Consider the following 16,240-nt stretch of genomic DNA (forward strand, 5'->3'; position numbering starts at 1 on the left):
TGAACGATAATTAATAGTGAATGGTAGTGGAAGGCACATCACTTTCCTCAGCAACATATTCACTGAGAAGTTATCCACATGTCCCGAAAATAACCCCCCCCACCCCGTGCTCACACAGGCAAGCCCACTCAAGTATATATATAACTGTCAAAGAATAAAAAGTAAAAATTAAGGGGGCCGAAGACTTGAATAAGCATTTAAGAACATGCCCTGCTCTTCCAAAACCCCCTAGTGTGGCTTCCTGAATCCAAGTAGTGTGGTTCCAGGAGATGGGATGTCCTCTTCTAGACCTGCGGATACCTGTTACCAGAGTTTCCTTGGTCATGGTGTCTCCTCACTGGAATGGAAACTTATAGTTCTTTGTAAAGTCAGTTATGTTGGATGGTGTTTTGCTGGCACAAACATGTGAAGGAGTGTTTTCCTGAAGCAGACACAAGCGAAAGGATGTTTTGCTAAAGCAAGCACGAGAAAGGACGAGTGATAAAGGATTCTTCGCTAAAGACATACATGTATTGATTCGCCTTACCTTGGGTAGCTGAGCTCCATATATCTTGACTCTATAGAGAGAAATGCACCCAAAAACTTCCAATGCTGCTCTGGTGGCTTCTTGCCGCTTCCTCGGACTTGGGCCGATTGGCAGAGGGTGTCAGCTGATAGACTCACATGGAGTTTTGCTAAGACAGACTGACGTGCTGAGGCAAGACCCATGGAGGGCATGCGATATTTGGGGGGAATTTAAAGAGGACTCAATGGACAGTGACAGGGGCTGACTTGCGTAACTAGCTTTGCAGAGCTTCTTGGTCTCACATCTTCGCTAATCTTCACTTCCTTAAGAGAGGCACAGCTGAGAACTTCTCCTGGTGTCCCTGCTGGTCTCGGCTGCTCCTGCTGACTCATGCTGATTTGGCTGAGTCCTGGCTGCTTCTACTAGATCATTCCACCACTGCTGATTCATGTTTGCTATCCCAACACTGCTGAGCTGGACTGCTGGTATTTCCATGAAGTGTGTGAGAGTAGAGAGCTGCCACTGGTGGATTCTGTAAACTGAATTGCTGATTTCCTAACAATGCAGATGGGATTCACTCTAAAGAAAAATTTCTAAACAGATCTACTAATAACTAATAACTTTTCTTTTCGTTTCTACTACCTCTAGTGGGTGGTGGACTAGAAAGGAGGTTAAAACATTTAAGAACCCGTATTAAAAGTAGGATTTTAAAAAAAGGAATCAAAGTTTATACTTCACATCAATAGAACATTCAGACACAAGTGGACACATTTTACTTCTGCTAGTTTTGTTTTGCTGGAGTTGATTCTTTTCTTCTTTCTCCCTTTCTTTCTCTCTCTCTCTCTCTCTCTCTCTCTCTCTCTCTCTCTCTCTCTCTCTTTCTTTCTTTCTTTCTTTTTCTCTTTGAAATTAGCTCTTACCCTGTAGTCCAGGCTTATGCTGTAAGATCAAGAATAGACAAATGGGACCACATAAAATTACAAAGCTTCTATAAGGCAAAGGACACTGTTGATAGGACAAAATGTCAACCAACAGATTGGGAAAAGATCTTTACCAATCCTACATCCGATAGAGGTCTAATATCCAACATATACAAAGAACTCAAGAAGTTAGACTCCAGAAAATCAAGTAACCCTATTTAAAAATGGGGTACAAACCTAAACAAAGAATTTCTAATGGCCAAGAAACACCTAGAGAAAAGTCCAGCATCCTCAGTCATCAGGGAAATGCAAAATCAAAACGATTCCACCTCAAACCAGTCAGAATGGCTAAGATCAAAAACTCAGGTGACAGCAGATGCTAGTGAGGATGTGGAGAAAGAGGAACACTCCTCCATTGCTGGTGGGATTGCAAGCTGGTACAACCACTCTGGAAATAAGTCTGGCGGTTCCTGAGAAAATTGGACATAGTACTACCAGCTATATCACTCCTGGGCATATACCCAGAAGATGCTCCAACATGTAATAAGTACACATGCTCCACTATGTTCATAGCAGCCTTTTTTATAATAGCCAGAAGCTGGAAACAACCCAAATGTCCTTCAACAGAGGAATGGATACAGAAAATGTGGTACATTTACACAATGGAGTACTACTCAGCTATTAAGAATGATGAGCTCATGAAATTCTTAGGCAAATGGATGGAACTAGCCCAGTCACAAAAGAACACACATGGATGGCATGCTCTCACTGATAAGTGGAAATTAGTCCAAAAGCTCCAAATACCCAAGATACAATTCACAGACCGCATGAAGCTGAAGAAGAAGAAAGACCAAAGTTGTGGATGCCAAGAAGTGCATGTTGAAAGGAGCCTGAAATGGCTGCCTCCTGAGAAGCCCTGCCAAAGCCTTACAAATACAGAGGCAGATGCTCACAGCCAACCATTGGACTGAACGTGGGGTCCCCAATATAGGAACTAGAGAAAGGATTGAAGGAGTTGAAGGGGTTTGTAACCTCATAGGAAGAACAACAATATCAACCAACCAGACCTGCCAGAGGTCCCAGACCAAGCCATCAACCAAGGAGTGCACATGGCTCCAGCTGCATACCATTGCAGACGGTGGCCTTGTCAGGCATCAGGAGAGATCAAGGAGAGATCCTTGCTCCTATGAAGGCTCAATAGATGCCCCAGAGTAGGGGAATCAAGGGTGGGTGGGTGGAAGAGCACCCTCACAAGAGCAAGGGGAGGGAGGATGGATAGGGGGTTTCCAAGAGTGGGGGAAATCCAGGAAAGGGGGTAACATTTGAAATGTAAATAAAGAAAATATCCAATTAAAAAATCATATAGAAAAATAGGAACTCTGGTAATCTTCCTGCCTTAGCTTCCTCCTGCATGCTGGGAACTTTTTTTTTGACATGAGACACCATGCTTAGCCACTCCAGATGAAGATGGTGGTGGTGGCGGTGGCAGGGGGCAGTGGTGGTGGCAGGGGCAGAGGTGGCCGCAACAAGGGGCGGTGGTAGTGGTGTTGGTGGGGATGTTATCAATATCTTACATGTCCAGGCTCACCTCAAACTCACCACATAGCTGAATCCTGAATTTCCCTACCTCGACTTTCCTTGTTCTAAGATGGCAGGCACATGCCACCGTGCCTGGCTAATATAGGGTTGCTAAATTGTCAGTTTTCATAATGGCTTGAAGGACAAACCAACAAAAACACTCTCGCTCCTTTCCAAGGCAGTCATGTGTGTTACTAACAGAAAGGTCTGACTGAACCCCTTCGGTCATCTTAGTTCTTCAAAAAACAAAAAGTCCTGTTTTGGATCTAGGTACCTCTGTACTGGGAACTGTACAGAAGCTGGGCATGTGCTCCGCCACAGAGCTGTGTATCCCTAACCTAGCTTCAGGGACAAAGAGAAAAATCTTAACACCTGAAGCAAGAAAACACAATAGAAAGAACAAAAATTGTAGCGCCCCAAAATATCTTGCCACAGTATACTGCTTTAGGAGCCTGCCTCCCCGTCAGCCCCACTCACATGGGGAAGGTGAGCCCGTAGCACACATCTGGCTGCATTCTACCAGCTAACGCCACTGCTCCTTCGCACGGAGCCATGCGGTGACTTTACTGCCATCCCGGAGTAACGTCCGACGGCCAAGAGGTTTTGAAGCAAGAGAACCTGAGGTCTGATGGATTTTCCATCCTCTCTGCGCAAAAATGGCTTCCAGTGAGGAGCACTGCCGATTTATTTAAGGTCCAATGGAAGATGAAAATAAACAAGTATTAATCCTGAGAACTTTTCTGCGGAATTATGAAAACAGTCTGTTATAAAATACATCCAGATGTCAGCCAAGGCTCAGGCAATTGGGATAATAGCTCCAAGTAAAATCAGTGAAGGTCAGCAAGCCAGGCGGAGGAATGCCTGGTTCGCGGCAGCAGGGGAGGAGCGAGTACCAGAAGGCCAGCCCGGAGCTGTCCAAGACATAATTGTTTAAATGACCTGCGAAAAAAAGTTATGGATACAGCGGGTCAACATAGTTTTTTTTTTTTTTAAGATTAATTTTGCCACAGCGTAGGGGTAAGTGTACAGACCAAAATAAAAAGAATGCCATTTGATAACTTAGAAAAAAAAAATGGGTGGGTTGGGGAGCAGGGGCAGGGGAAGGGTATAGGGAACTTTCGGGATAGCATTTGAAATGTAAATAAAGAAAATATCTTAAAAAAAAAAAAAACTACCTCAAACAGAGCAAAACTTTTAAAAACATCCTCTTGATTTGAGGGTTATTAAATTTTTATTTCAGTGAAGGAGAAAGCTCAAAGACTTTTAATTTTCTTCCTGTTAGTAATACACTCACTCAGTCCTTCTAAGATTCATGTATAAACGACCACTTATTGTTAAAACCTGTAATCTCATCTGTGTGGCCCTGTGTGGCGTGTTGGTTGGGTAAAGGACAGTAGCTGCCGTCACAGAACAAAACACACACCTGAAAAGGGAAGTGACCTGCTTTGCCGGGCCAGATACCTATGAACTGCCTGAGGGCAGGGAGCAAACCTTACGTTCACTGTTTCAATATCTTTAGGAACAATTGTATCAACCCACGTTTCTAGAAAGCCTGTGTGTGGAGGCTGGTGCTGGAGAGAGCACTAATGTCTGAAAACAGGGACCTTTTACTTCTTATACTTGTTACACTGCACTGTGCTGGCTGAAGCTGTTACTTTGGGCCCTCATTGCTTTTGAAAAGTGTTTTGTAGGAAATGGAGGGATGGCTCGATGGTTAGAGCACCGGCCCTGGCTGCCATTCCCATGTGGCAGCTATCTGTAACTCCAGTCCCAGAGGACCTGACGCCTCCTCTGGCCTCCTTAGGTACCAGGCTCACACATGGTCCACAGACATCCATGCAGGCAAAGTACTCATACACATAAAATAAGTAAATAAAACTTTTTAAAGTGTCTTTTGTATTTAGTTTTTAAAAGCAGGCGAGGGTTGGGAGATCCTGAGAGTCGGGCATTTGGTGAGCTGGTTCTCAGAAGGAAGCAGAAACCCACTGAAAATCCTGACACCCTGTGAAACGTTAGAAGTCCCACGAGAAAAGTAGTCTGACTCCTTATGCTTTCCAAAGAGACCGCTAAGTTGTTACATTTATTTAGTGCCCAGGGACGGTCCAAGAGCTAATTATTATATCGTTAGCCTGATGGTGCCTTCACTTTGAAATATGGGAAGGGAGGGATGGGGAGGGAGAGCTGGGGGAAGGGAGAGACCTCAGACCCGCTGTCAAAGACTCCCATCATTGCCCCCTATATAGAGGCCTTCCTTCCTTCCTTCCTTCCTTCCTTCCTTCCTTCCTTCCTTCCTTCCTTCCTTCCTTCCTTCCTTCTGGGGAATACCTGGTGCCAAAGGTGCTGAGCACTCCAGACAGAATATGTTGGTACAAATTCCTAGGGCCACCCCATGACTAAGATCATATCAAGCCTAAGACAGAGCAGAATGGGCCCAACACAGTAAATGCTCCTTCCTAGCACATTGGTAGGGTGGACCAAATTCCCCTCACTGCATAGCTGGCAAGGATCCTCGCTAACTTGGGTTAGAATAAGGAGATATTCCAAAGAACATAGGAAATGGCACAATTAAGTGTTTAATGTCTACAGAAGCCTCAAAAGTAAGTCTGAAGGTGTATTAAACTGAGAGATGGGAAATGGGGTGAGCCAGGGAACTGGGAGGATCCTGGGCACTGGGACATGCACTCAGAGATGTGGGTTGAGATTAGAAAGAAGCGAAGGACTGTTCTTGAGGCTTATCTTCACTTTCCAGCCAGGTTCCACTTACAGACCCAGGGATGAGAGAGTCACCCCCAACCCTGGGTAGCACAGGAGCCTAACAGTTTGGGGTATCCAGGGATGTCCCTGAGATAGAAAGCTGGGTTCCAAGTGCCTCAGAACTGAAAGAAGGCATGCCCCCCATGGACTGTGCCTTCCACTCCCAGGCTATGGCTATGGCTCTATGCAATGGTTAGTTAGCAAAAGCGAGCTAGATAGTATGCACAGCTGTCGTGAATGTTAACATGTCATTCCAACTTGACTAGGCCAAGGGGTGCCTTGACAACTGATCAAACTGTACCCTATGGATGCATCTAAGAAGGTGTATAAGTCGGGGTTCTCTAGAGTCACAGAACTTACGGATAGTCTCTATATAGTAAAGGAATTTATTGATGACTTACAGTCTGCAGTCCAATTCCCAACAACGGTTCAGTAGTAGCTGTGAATGGAAGTCCAAGGGTCTAGCAGTTGCCTAGTCTCACACAAGCAGGTGAAAGATCGAGAACCGACTCCCTTCTTCCAATGTCCTTATATGGTCCCCAGCAGAAGGTGTAGCCCAGATTAAAGGTGTGTGCCACCACACCTTTAATCCCAGATGATCTTGGACTCGGAGATCTCCCTGTCTTAATCTTCTGGATTCAATCAACACTGTGTCTCAAGATCTCCATACCAAGATCCAGATCAGAAACTTCTATCTCCCAGTCTCCAGATTAGGTTCACTGGTGAGCCTTCCAATTCTGGATTGTAGTTCATTTCAAATATAGTCAAGTTGACAACCAGGAATAGCCACTACAGAAGGTGTATTTGAACAAGAGTAAATCTGGACTAGTAGACTAAGGAGAGCAGATTGTTCTCCACATGGAGCGGATGCATCGAAGCAATCAACGCCCCAAACAAAGCAAAAGTTAAGCATGCAGAACCTGCAGCTGGAGACTTTTCAGCCTTTGTGATCATGTGAGTCAGTAAGTCTCTTATACACACAAACATACACACATGCACAAACATACATACACATAATCACACAAACATACACATACTCCACAAATAAGCATAAATACACAAACATACACACACATACACATAAATATATACAAACATATACATACACACACATACACGCATACATATATAAACATACATACATATGCACATACCTGTACACATACACAAACCTGTACACAAATATAAATACACACATACACAGACATACACACAAACATATACACATACATACACACATACATACACATGCACACATATATACACACATGCACAAATATATATACACACAAACATACACACACATACACAAATATACACACACAAACATACACATACATACACATAAGTATATACAAAAATACACATGCATACACATATATACATACACATACATACATAAACATACATACATACACATGCACATACTTGTACACATACACAAAAATATACACAAACATATATACACACATACACAAACATACATACAACACATAAATATACACACACAAACATATGTATTCAAACATATACACATACATACACATGCACACATACATACATACACACATACACAAACATATACACACACAAACATACAAACATACACACATACGTGCACATACTCACACATGCACACACACTATTGTTTCTGTTGCTTGGGAGAGCTCTAAGGCATATGTCTTTATGTTTGTAGAGTTATCTCCTTAGAGTAAATGTACCAGGAGAGCTCTTCCCCCAGCACCATCATGGGCTTCCTGGATGGTCAGTGCACGCCCACATTTCCACTTAGAACCACTGACCTTCCCAGGCAGTTCCAGCTCTCAGCCGCTTTGCCTCTGCTGGCTGTGTGTGCATGCTCAGCACTGTTAGTCATCTAGCTTGCATTTCTCCTTTTGTTCCTTTTGTGACCTGTGTTTATGTTTTTCATACATTTTATTTAGTTGGTGTCTCCTTAGAATTAGATAAATGTTTTCCAAAGGCCCATATGATAAAGTCTGAGCCCCCAGCATGATGCTATTTGGGGAAATGATAACTTTAGAGGTACAGCACATGAGAAAACATTAAGTCTTTGGGAGCACGTCCTTAAAGGAGATATTAGCACAGCCCATTCTCCACACATGTCCGGTGCCCATGGACCAAAACTGTGTGCCAAAAATAAATCTTGTCTTCTTATAAATTCTTTCTTATAAATTNTNTTTTTTTTTTTTTTTTTTTTTGGTTTTTCGAGACAGGGTTTCTCTTTGTAGCCTTGGCTGTCCTGGAACTCACTCTGTAGACCAGGCTGGCCTCAAACTCNAAAATCCACCTGCCACTGCCTCCTGAGTGCTGGGATTAAAGGCGTGTGACACCACGCCCGGCTATAAATTATCTTATAAGTTAATAATGATCACCGGTGTTTCGTCACCGTGACAGAAAGCTGACCTAATCTCTTAAGTCACACTGTCTAGTAACCAGACCCTGACGTAACAGTGTGTGTACATGCAGCAGATTTAGCTGATGTGGTGGTCGGCCTGAGAAGGCCTCCGTATGCTCAGGCATTTAACACTTGGTCTCCACTTGATGACTGTCCGGTAGGTTTAGGAGCTGAAGGAAGTTGCCTTGCTGCAGGAAATGTGTCACTGAGGGCAGGCTTTGACATTTCAAAAGACTCAAGCAATCCCCAGCTTGGTTTCTCTACTTCCTGTTTGTACTTCCAGATGTGAACCATCAGCTCCCAGCTCCTGTCACCACACCTGCCTGCTGCCACATTTCCCTGTCATGATAGGGACAGACAGACCCATATACCTGTGGAGCCGGACGCCCTAAGTAAGCCCTTCATGCTATAAGTGGGCTTGGTCATGGTGCTTTATCACAGCAGAGAAATTAACCAGTACAGCAGGCTTTCTGAGCAACACCCGGGAGGAGAGAGGGCACGCTGCGGCATGGCCAAGTGCTCAGATGGCTGTTGTGTGGGCACCTGATTCCTGACTGCCTTGGCGAGCTGACCCATGCAGGCATGCTACCACTAAGAGGCGCTGCAGCGCTTAGACCACAGTTTTCTCCAGCAGGGGGCAACTCTTGCGAAGGTCCTGGAGAGCTAACACTCTTGTTAGTGGGGGAAGGGATGGGTGCATCCCTGCAGAAAGGGCGTGGGCGTGGGTGGTAGCAATCAAGGCACTGAGGTTTTACATAATTGTTTGAAAGAGTTCTGTATACAATCAAATTCATCTTCCTATCAAATGGTCCCAGCTCAGCTTTAGGAGCAGAGGCAGAGTGAAGGGAGAGCATTTTTCTGGGATGCGTGAGGCTGGGTGGCACACATAGCAACACACACACACTCACACACAGGCTGGGTGCCACAAACAGTACCGTATACACATACATAGGCTAGGTGCCACATACACATACACACACACACAAACACATACACATAGGCTGGGTCTCACACATGCATACACANACATACACACACACACACACACACACAGGCTGGGTCTCACACATGCATACACACACACAGAGTACCACACACACAGGCTGAGTCTCACACACACACACAGGCTGGATGCCACACACAGTACCACACACACATACAATGGCTGAGTGCCACACACACACAGGATTCAGTTCAGCTTTATTTCAATGTTTGTCATCATGTTTCCATCCTGAAGATGTTTGGTGGTAGTCGAGTAGTTCGCCTGTTTGTTTATACAGTTGATTCTGTCTGATGTACCGCAAGCTCTGAGAGTCTGGCTCAAGGTTACAGTGTGGCCCTGTACTTCCCTCTGACTCTCTGTGGTTTTCTATCTCACATTTCACTAACTTGATAAAGATCTCAGTTTATTGCTGCTGTAAGTTTGTGGCCAGTGTCTTGCCAAATGCGTAATGAGTTGTGCTAATATATTTTACTGGGTAATAGCCCTTTTCCAAGTGTGATTTAATGTCATTCTTATTGTTCAGGAAATCTTCCTATGTCTATCCATGTTTCTAGGCACGTGCTTCTGCCCAGCCTCCCCTAAGGTCATTTCAAGGGTATTCTGATCACTGAAACACAGCTCTGTACTTTAATAGCTCAAGCAATTACCAGACAATTACCCAGGGGTTCCCGCACACCCCCACTCCCAAACGTTCTTGGCTTTCTTTATAGTCCTGGATAAACCTTAAAACCTTTTGGTTAAGTTCTAAAAAGAAGTCATGGGACAATCTGTCTGTCTGTCTGTCTGCCTGCCCGTCACTAGGAAGAACAGAAGCTGCACCATTCTGTTTTCTTCCTGGACACCTCAGTAGTTTTATGCTTTATTCACTGTTTTCCTCTGCTTCCTGTAGTTCTGAGCCATCTCATTTAAAGGAACCCAAAAATGGTATTCCCTCCTGCAGCAGGATTGGGGACATCTTCGGTAGCAGACGATCATTCTTACTAGACACATCCTCTCAGCAGTCACTACTAAAGTGTCTGCATGAAGTGCATGTTTTTCTGTGACAGGAAGAACCATCTTAGGGTCCTTTGGTGTTTCTGGCTGTGTCTGCCTTTCCTTTTGCCACTTCTGGTTTTGTTCCATTTACAAGCCCTGAGCACTGCACGCAGCACAAGCCCATAGTTCTGTCCCTGCAGAGTCTCCCCCTGGGTCTCTAGTTGGTTCTCACCTCGGTCTACATTCTCTTTAAGCCTCTATAACTTTCCTTCCCTGAGGGAGGCCTTTGGCGCTGAGCTTTAACAGCCGCCTGCTAATTCCTGCCAACTGGCCCACGCTGGCTTCTCCACCTGGTCCCTCCTTGATGATCCTGCACAGAGTTATTGGGGGTAACCATGTTTTTCAATTTAAAATTTTTTTGTTATATATTGTTGTCTTTCGTAGACTTACACTGCTCTGACACTATCCTGAGATTCCAAATCTGGATTTTCAAATGATTTGTCCTTTGTCTTGGAATCAGTCCGTTTCCTGAAGGAACACTGGCCCTTACGACAAATGGAAACCAATATGGTGGATTGGTTGTTCTTTTTCAATCTTGTCTGGATTTTATAGTACTTGGGCTTTTTACACTTTTGCCTAGACATCTTTACAGAAGGAGGCCCTTGTAACCTCGGGAGGAACTGTCACAGAGAGTTGGCTCCAAGCTAAAGTCTCCCCTGCAAAGACTGGAGAGCAGAGAAGTCAGAATTAGCAGCGCTCTGCTTTCCAGGCAATCTTCTGGGAAGGTCTGGGAGGCAGGACTAGGATCCAGAGTGACAGGACCCCTGCTGCATGGATCCTACATTCCAGCCCTTGCCAAGCTGAACAGACTGCCCACAGAGCTGCCTGTGTTACACTTGGACTTCTGCTCCCAAAGACAAAGGTGCTCTGAGAAAAAGACACCCTGGCTCTGCCTCTAATGCTTCTTGCTGCCCGACCCTGCCCCACAGAACTCACATGTTTTCTTTGTGGCTTTTTTGTTGTGTTATAGAGTCTGGGTTCTCCTGCCCCTGTTTCTTGTAGATACAAAGCAGACATTTTTTTTTTAAAGCATCCTTCTGTTTCCTGTAGAGAGCGGTTTTAGAGATCTGTTCTTTGTCCAAGTCCTCCAGCTAGCTCTGTTTTCTGGAGCTTCAGAATGATCTCAAGACGATTTCGTTTTAATCTTTGCCCCTCTTAGAAAACAGCAAAGCCATGTCTCCAAGCTTGGCCTCTGTGGACAAGCACAGGATGTAGATTGTCTCGGGCCATTCGCTCTTCACATTCCCAGGGGAGGTCGGCAGCCCCATCCAACAACTGTCCAGAGAATTAATAGAGCCCTTGGCCCCATCTTCCCTTCAAGCAGTCTCCTGCGTAGAACTGGTCACAGATCTCACTATGGTGATGGTGTCTCCTAGGGATGCCAGACCCCGTTTAGGATCTGTACCCACCACTTCATGCACCGCTGCCTGACCCCCATCTCTGTGATGAGACTGTGATAGATTAGGAGGCTGTGCTTTGAGATATTGCTGAGGATGGAGGCCCAGGGAGGAGATCGGAACCCTTATAAGAGAGGCGTCCGCGAGCTGCCTCCCCTCCCGCTCCGAGAGAGCACAGTGAGAAGTGTCATCTTGCCTCACCAGGCAGCAAATCTGCTGGTGCTTTGATCATGAACTTCTGGCCCCCAGAACTCAGAAATAAATTCCTGTTGTTTATAAGCTACTCCATCTATGGGTTTTTGTTACAGCAAGCAAATAGACGGACATCTCTCATTTCTCCTCTTGCGTTCTCTTTTTATAAATAAAAGTCAGAACCGTGCTATCCTTGTGGGAAGCTGTATATAGCACAATGCTGAGGACTCTGTATACATTATTCCCCTTAATCTTCATGGCAGCTCCACAGAGTGGAGTGAAGTACTGTTATTATGAAGTTGACTTTATGGATGGTGGAACTGAGCTCAGATACATTGACTGAGCAGAGACCACACAGAGATTAAATATGGAATTCCATTAACAGTGATCAGCCCCTTCCGAAGGAGTGTGACAATATGAGACATAGCGTGTTCTTCACAATGGCCTTTCTGCCTAAGAATGGATGGGCAAGTCAGGACCCTGTCATAATACCTGAAAAAAGAACATAACCAGGGTTTATTTTTGATTAGTTTGAAGGTACCATCCATCGTCGCAGGAAAAGTGGGTGTTGGTATAAGTTTTTACAACCTACTTTTAATAAGAGTTTAATCTCTCCTCTAGCCACCATCCAGCAGATGAGTAATATAAGAGAAAAATTAATATAATTTAATATATTAATTATATCCAGTAATATAAGAGAAAAATTATTAGGATATGGGAGAAGTGGACCTGTTCAGCAATGGTTCTTTGGGGGTGAGCTCTTTCTTCTTTGGCAGCAGTTCAGCCCATAGCAAACACCAAATATGACTCAGCAGCTACAGAGCAGTCCTCTCAGCAGGCAGACACCAGGCATGAAACAGCAGCTGTAGTTCAATCCTGAAGAAACCACCAGGCTCACCAACCAGCCTGAAGCAAGGCCACAGAAGCAGCAAACTGCCCCAGGAACCTCACAAGCAATTCTTTGGCAAGTTTCTCTCAATGGCAGCTTTACCACAAGTTGAGCTCAACAACGCTATGCAAGGCGAACCAATACATGTGTGTCATTAGCAAAGAATAACAAGGCGGAGCAAACCAACACTCAGTGCTCATCCCCCACTGTCTGTGGAGTCATATTTACACTCCTTTATCACAGGTGCTTTCACGTGTTTGCTATATCAAAACATCCTTTCACCTGTGTGCCCCCAGCAAAACATCATTTGACATAACTAACTTTCCAAAGAATTAGAAGTTTCCACTTCAGGTTGGATTTTATTTCTGTGAAGAGGCACCATGACCATGGCAACTCTTAGAAAGGAAAGCATTTAATTGAGAGCTGGCTGACAGTTTCAGAGGTTTAGTCCAGTGTAGTCATGGTAGGAAGCATGGCAGCATGCAGGCAGACATGATGCTGGAGGAGCCAAGGGTTCTACATCTTGACCCACAGGCAGTAGAAAGAGATATGGATGGGTGTGGCTTGAGCATAGGAGAAAGAGCTCAGACCCTGCCCCCACAGTGACATACTTCCTCCAACAAGGCCACATTTTCTAATATTGCCACTCCCCATTGGGCCAAGCATTCAAACACAAAGTCCTATTCAAACCACCACAACAGGGTAGCAGGAGCTTGGGGTGACTGGCCACACTGTGTCTGAGGCCAGAAAACAGAAAATGCTGATATTCCACTGGCTCTTCCCCTTGGTTCTGTCTGGGACCCCACCCATGTAATTTCACCTCCCACATTTAGGGTGAGTCTTCCTGTGCCAGTTAACCACTCTAGAAATGCCTTCACAGCCAAGCCAGGAGGGTTGTCTCTTATTTAACTGCAAATCCCATGAGGTTGATAATCAATACTAACCACAAGCCCATGCCTTGTCAGCATGCTATGCAATTACGTTACTTTTGAGCCATATTCTTTTGCCTTTTATCCCCACAGGCTCATGGCCATCTCATAATGTAAAATGTATACAGTCCAACTTCAAAAGTCCCAGTTGTCTTTAAGAGTCCCAACACTGTTCAAATAGGTAAGTGTGGTGTCTCTTCAGACTCACTGAGGCAATCTCTTAACTCAATGAATCTCTAGAAAAAAATCTAAAACATTATTTATTTCCAATATACAATTGCACATAAAAGTCCCATTACAAAAGGCTTAAATGGGTGAAGAGCAAGGAATGATGGGAACAAAGTAAACACAGCAAACACTAAGTCCTGCAGCCCCATGTCCAGCACAGAAGACTCATGATGATGTCACCTGAGATCCGAAAGGCTTTGTGTGTCACTGTCTCACCAATTCTGCCACCTACACACATAGCCCCTCTCTTGGGCCAGCTCCACTCTGTGTCTTCAGTTTTCCTTGGTGGGTGTCCTATGGCCCTGGCATCTTCAGAATCCCAGGATTTCCATCGCGACTAACACTTCACCTTCAGAGAATCATACAATGGCCTCCATTCCTCCTTGCAGGAACACAACCCTGTTCCACTTGTTGTTCTTTCTCACTATAGACCTGGGTAAGAGCAGTGAGCAATGACCATGCCACAACCTAAATTCTATCCTGTTTTGATATTTCCTCCATCAAGCAAATTAGTACGTTTCAATTTAACCCAAGTCAAATTCTCAGGTTATGCACAGAATACAACCAAATTCTTCGCCAAACTATAACTCAAGTGGCCCCTATCCAAGTTTCAAATAGAATCCTTACACTTCTCCAAAAGTTCATGAGCTGGGTCTCCACTGCCCACAGTTCTCTTAGGACCTGAAATTTCAAAACTCCCATTAGAGCAGTCTATTAATCTCTGTTTTAAGGTTTTTCTAATCTGAAGCTCCCAAATTCTTCCCACAAACCAGCTCTAAAGATAAACCACAGGGCCAGGTTTATCATAGCAGCAACTCCACTCACAAAAAAAAATAACTCGAGGAAGAGTTTATTTGGCTCACAGTTTGAGGGCTCACAGTCCATCGTATCAGAGGCAGCTCTGCATGAGGCAGCTGGTCCCGACACCCCCCACAATCAGGAAGCAGGGTAAGAATAACACTGATGTCATTAGCCTTCTCTTCTATACCAGGAATCCAACTCAGGGAAGGTGCGAATCACATCAAGACCAAGTCACCCTCCCTCAGCCAGGACAATCTAGAAATCCCCACACACACACACACTAATGTGCCTAAAATTTGCTTCTTAAATTATTCTAGATCTCATCAAGTTTATAATCGACTTTAACCTTCACAAATGGGATATTGTTTTTCCATGCCCTTGCGGGGGGGGGGGAGTGGGAGACAGTGAGAAACAGGTTTATGAGTGCAAAGGAAATTCACAGTCATTTTTCCTGAGCTCTGATTACCCCTCCCCCTCCCTTCCTGGCTTTTGTTTGTTTGTTTGCTCTTTATTAACCAACATGTGGTCTACTTGTTTGCTTTCACTGATTGTGAATATGTGAAATGCTCATTCACCCCCACAAGAGCAGACAGTAGAATGCTCACTGTGTTGGTCAGGAAGGTCTTAAAAGTGATGTAGTAAAGAATAGTCTCTAAATCTCTGTGGCTTAAAACAACACAGATTTGTGTCTTAGTCTGTTCCATGTCCATTTTAAGTTCAAAACGCTCTGCTCCTCACAGAGAACCCTGACTTCCGGCAGCTGCTATTTCAAAGATTCTGGTCACTAGGCAAGAAGGCGGGAGCCCTGGGAAGATTCTGATGCTGACAGTTCAAAACTCCAAGCTCAAGGTGCATCTGCTCTTCCGTTCATATTCCATCCCCCAGAAATAATCTCATGCCTCTACCCAACCACAAACGGACTGAGAGGTATAGCCCTACTGTGTGTGCACTTACAAAGAGGGGGAAATGTGGCAAAGTATTCATAGTGGCAACTTCCTGCTACGTCTGACTGCTGCAGTCAGTGGTGTCAAGATCATATGATTCACAAGCCCCCCAGATGGCTGAGACAAAATTAGGAGGGGGTAGTTGTGAGAGAAGAAACCATCTCTGGCCATGGAGGAGGCTTCTTCTCTAATGGTTTTCATTTGTCTTTCCCTTTTGCCTGTGTTTGAAATCTAACTTTTCTATCTGAGTTATACTTAGCTCATGGAATTAGCTTCAAGGATATCCTCAACTGTGGATGACATCTTGACTAAATAACGAGTGAACTCTGGGCAGAACCAAGCTGATGTGTCCTCCTTCTGTGAGCAAGTCAGTACCTGTCCCAGCCTCAGTCCTCCGCACAGGGCAGATTTGCTGGCTGGCGGACAACAGGAGCTCCCCAGGTTGTTTGCTTTTCAGTTACATGAAGGACCTACTGATCACTAAGGTCTTTTGTTGGAAAATGTTGTAAATGTAAATTATTAAGGAATTTCAGTTTTCACTGCTCTTATAGCTAAAACAAATAACCCTGCCTTCTCAGACGGTGTTTCATTCTCCCTGGGCTCTTATGGACGTGTGTGTGTGTGTGTGTGTGTGTGTGTGTGTGTGTGT

This window comes from Mus pahari, chromosome 2 (assembly GCF_900095145.1).
Source record: "Mus pahari chromosome 2, PAHARI_EIJ_v1.1, whole genome shotgun sequence".
Lineage (NCBI taxonomy): Eukaryota > Metazoa > Chordata > Mammalia > Rodentia > Muridae > Mus > Mus pahari.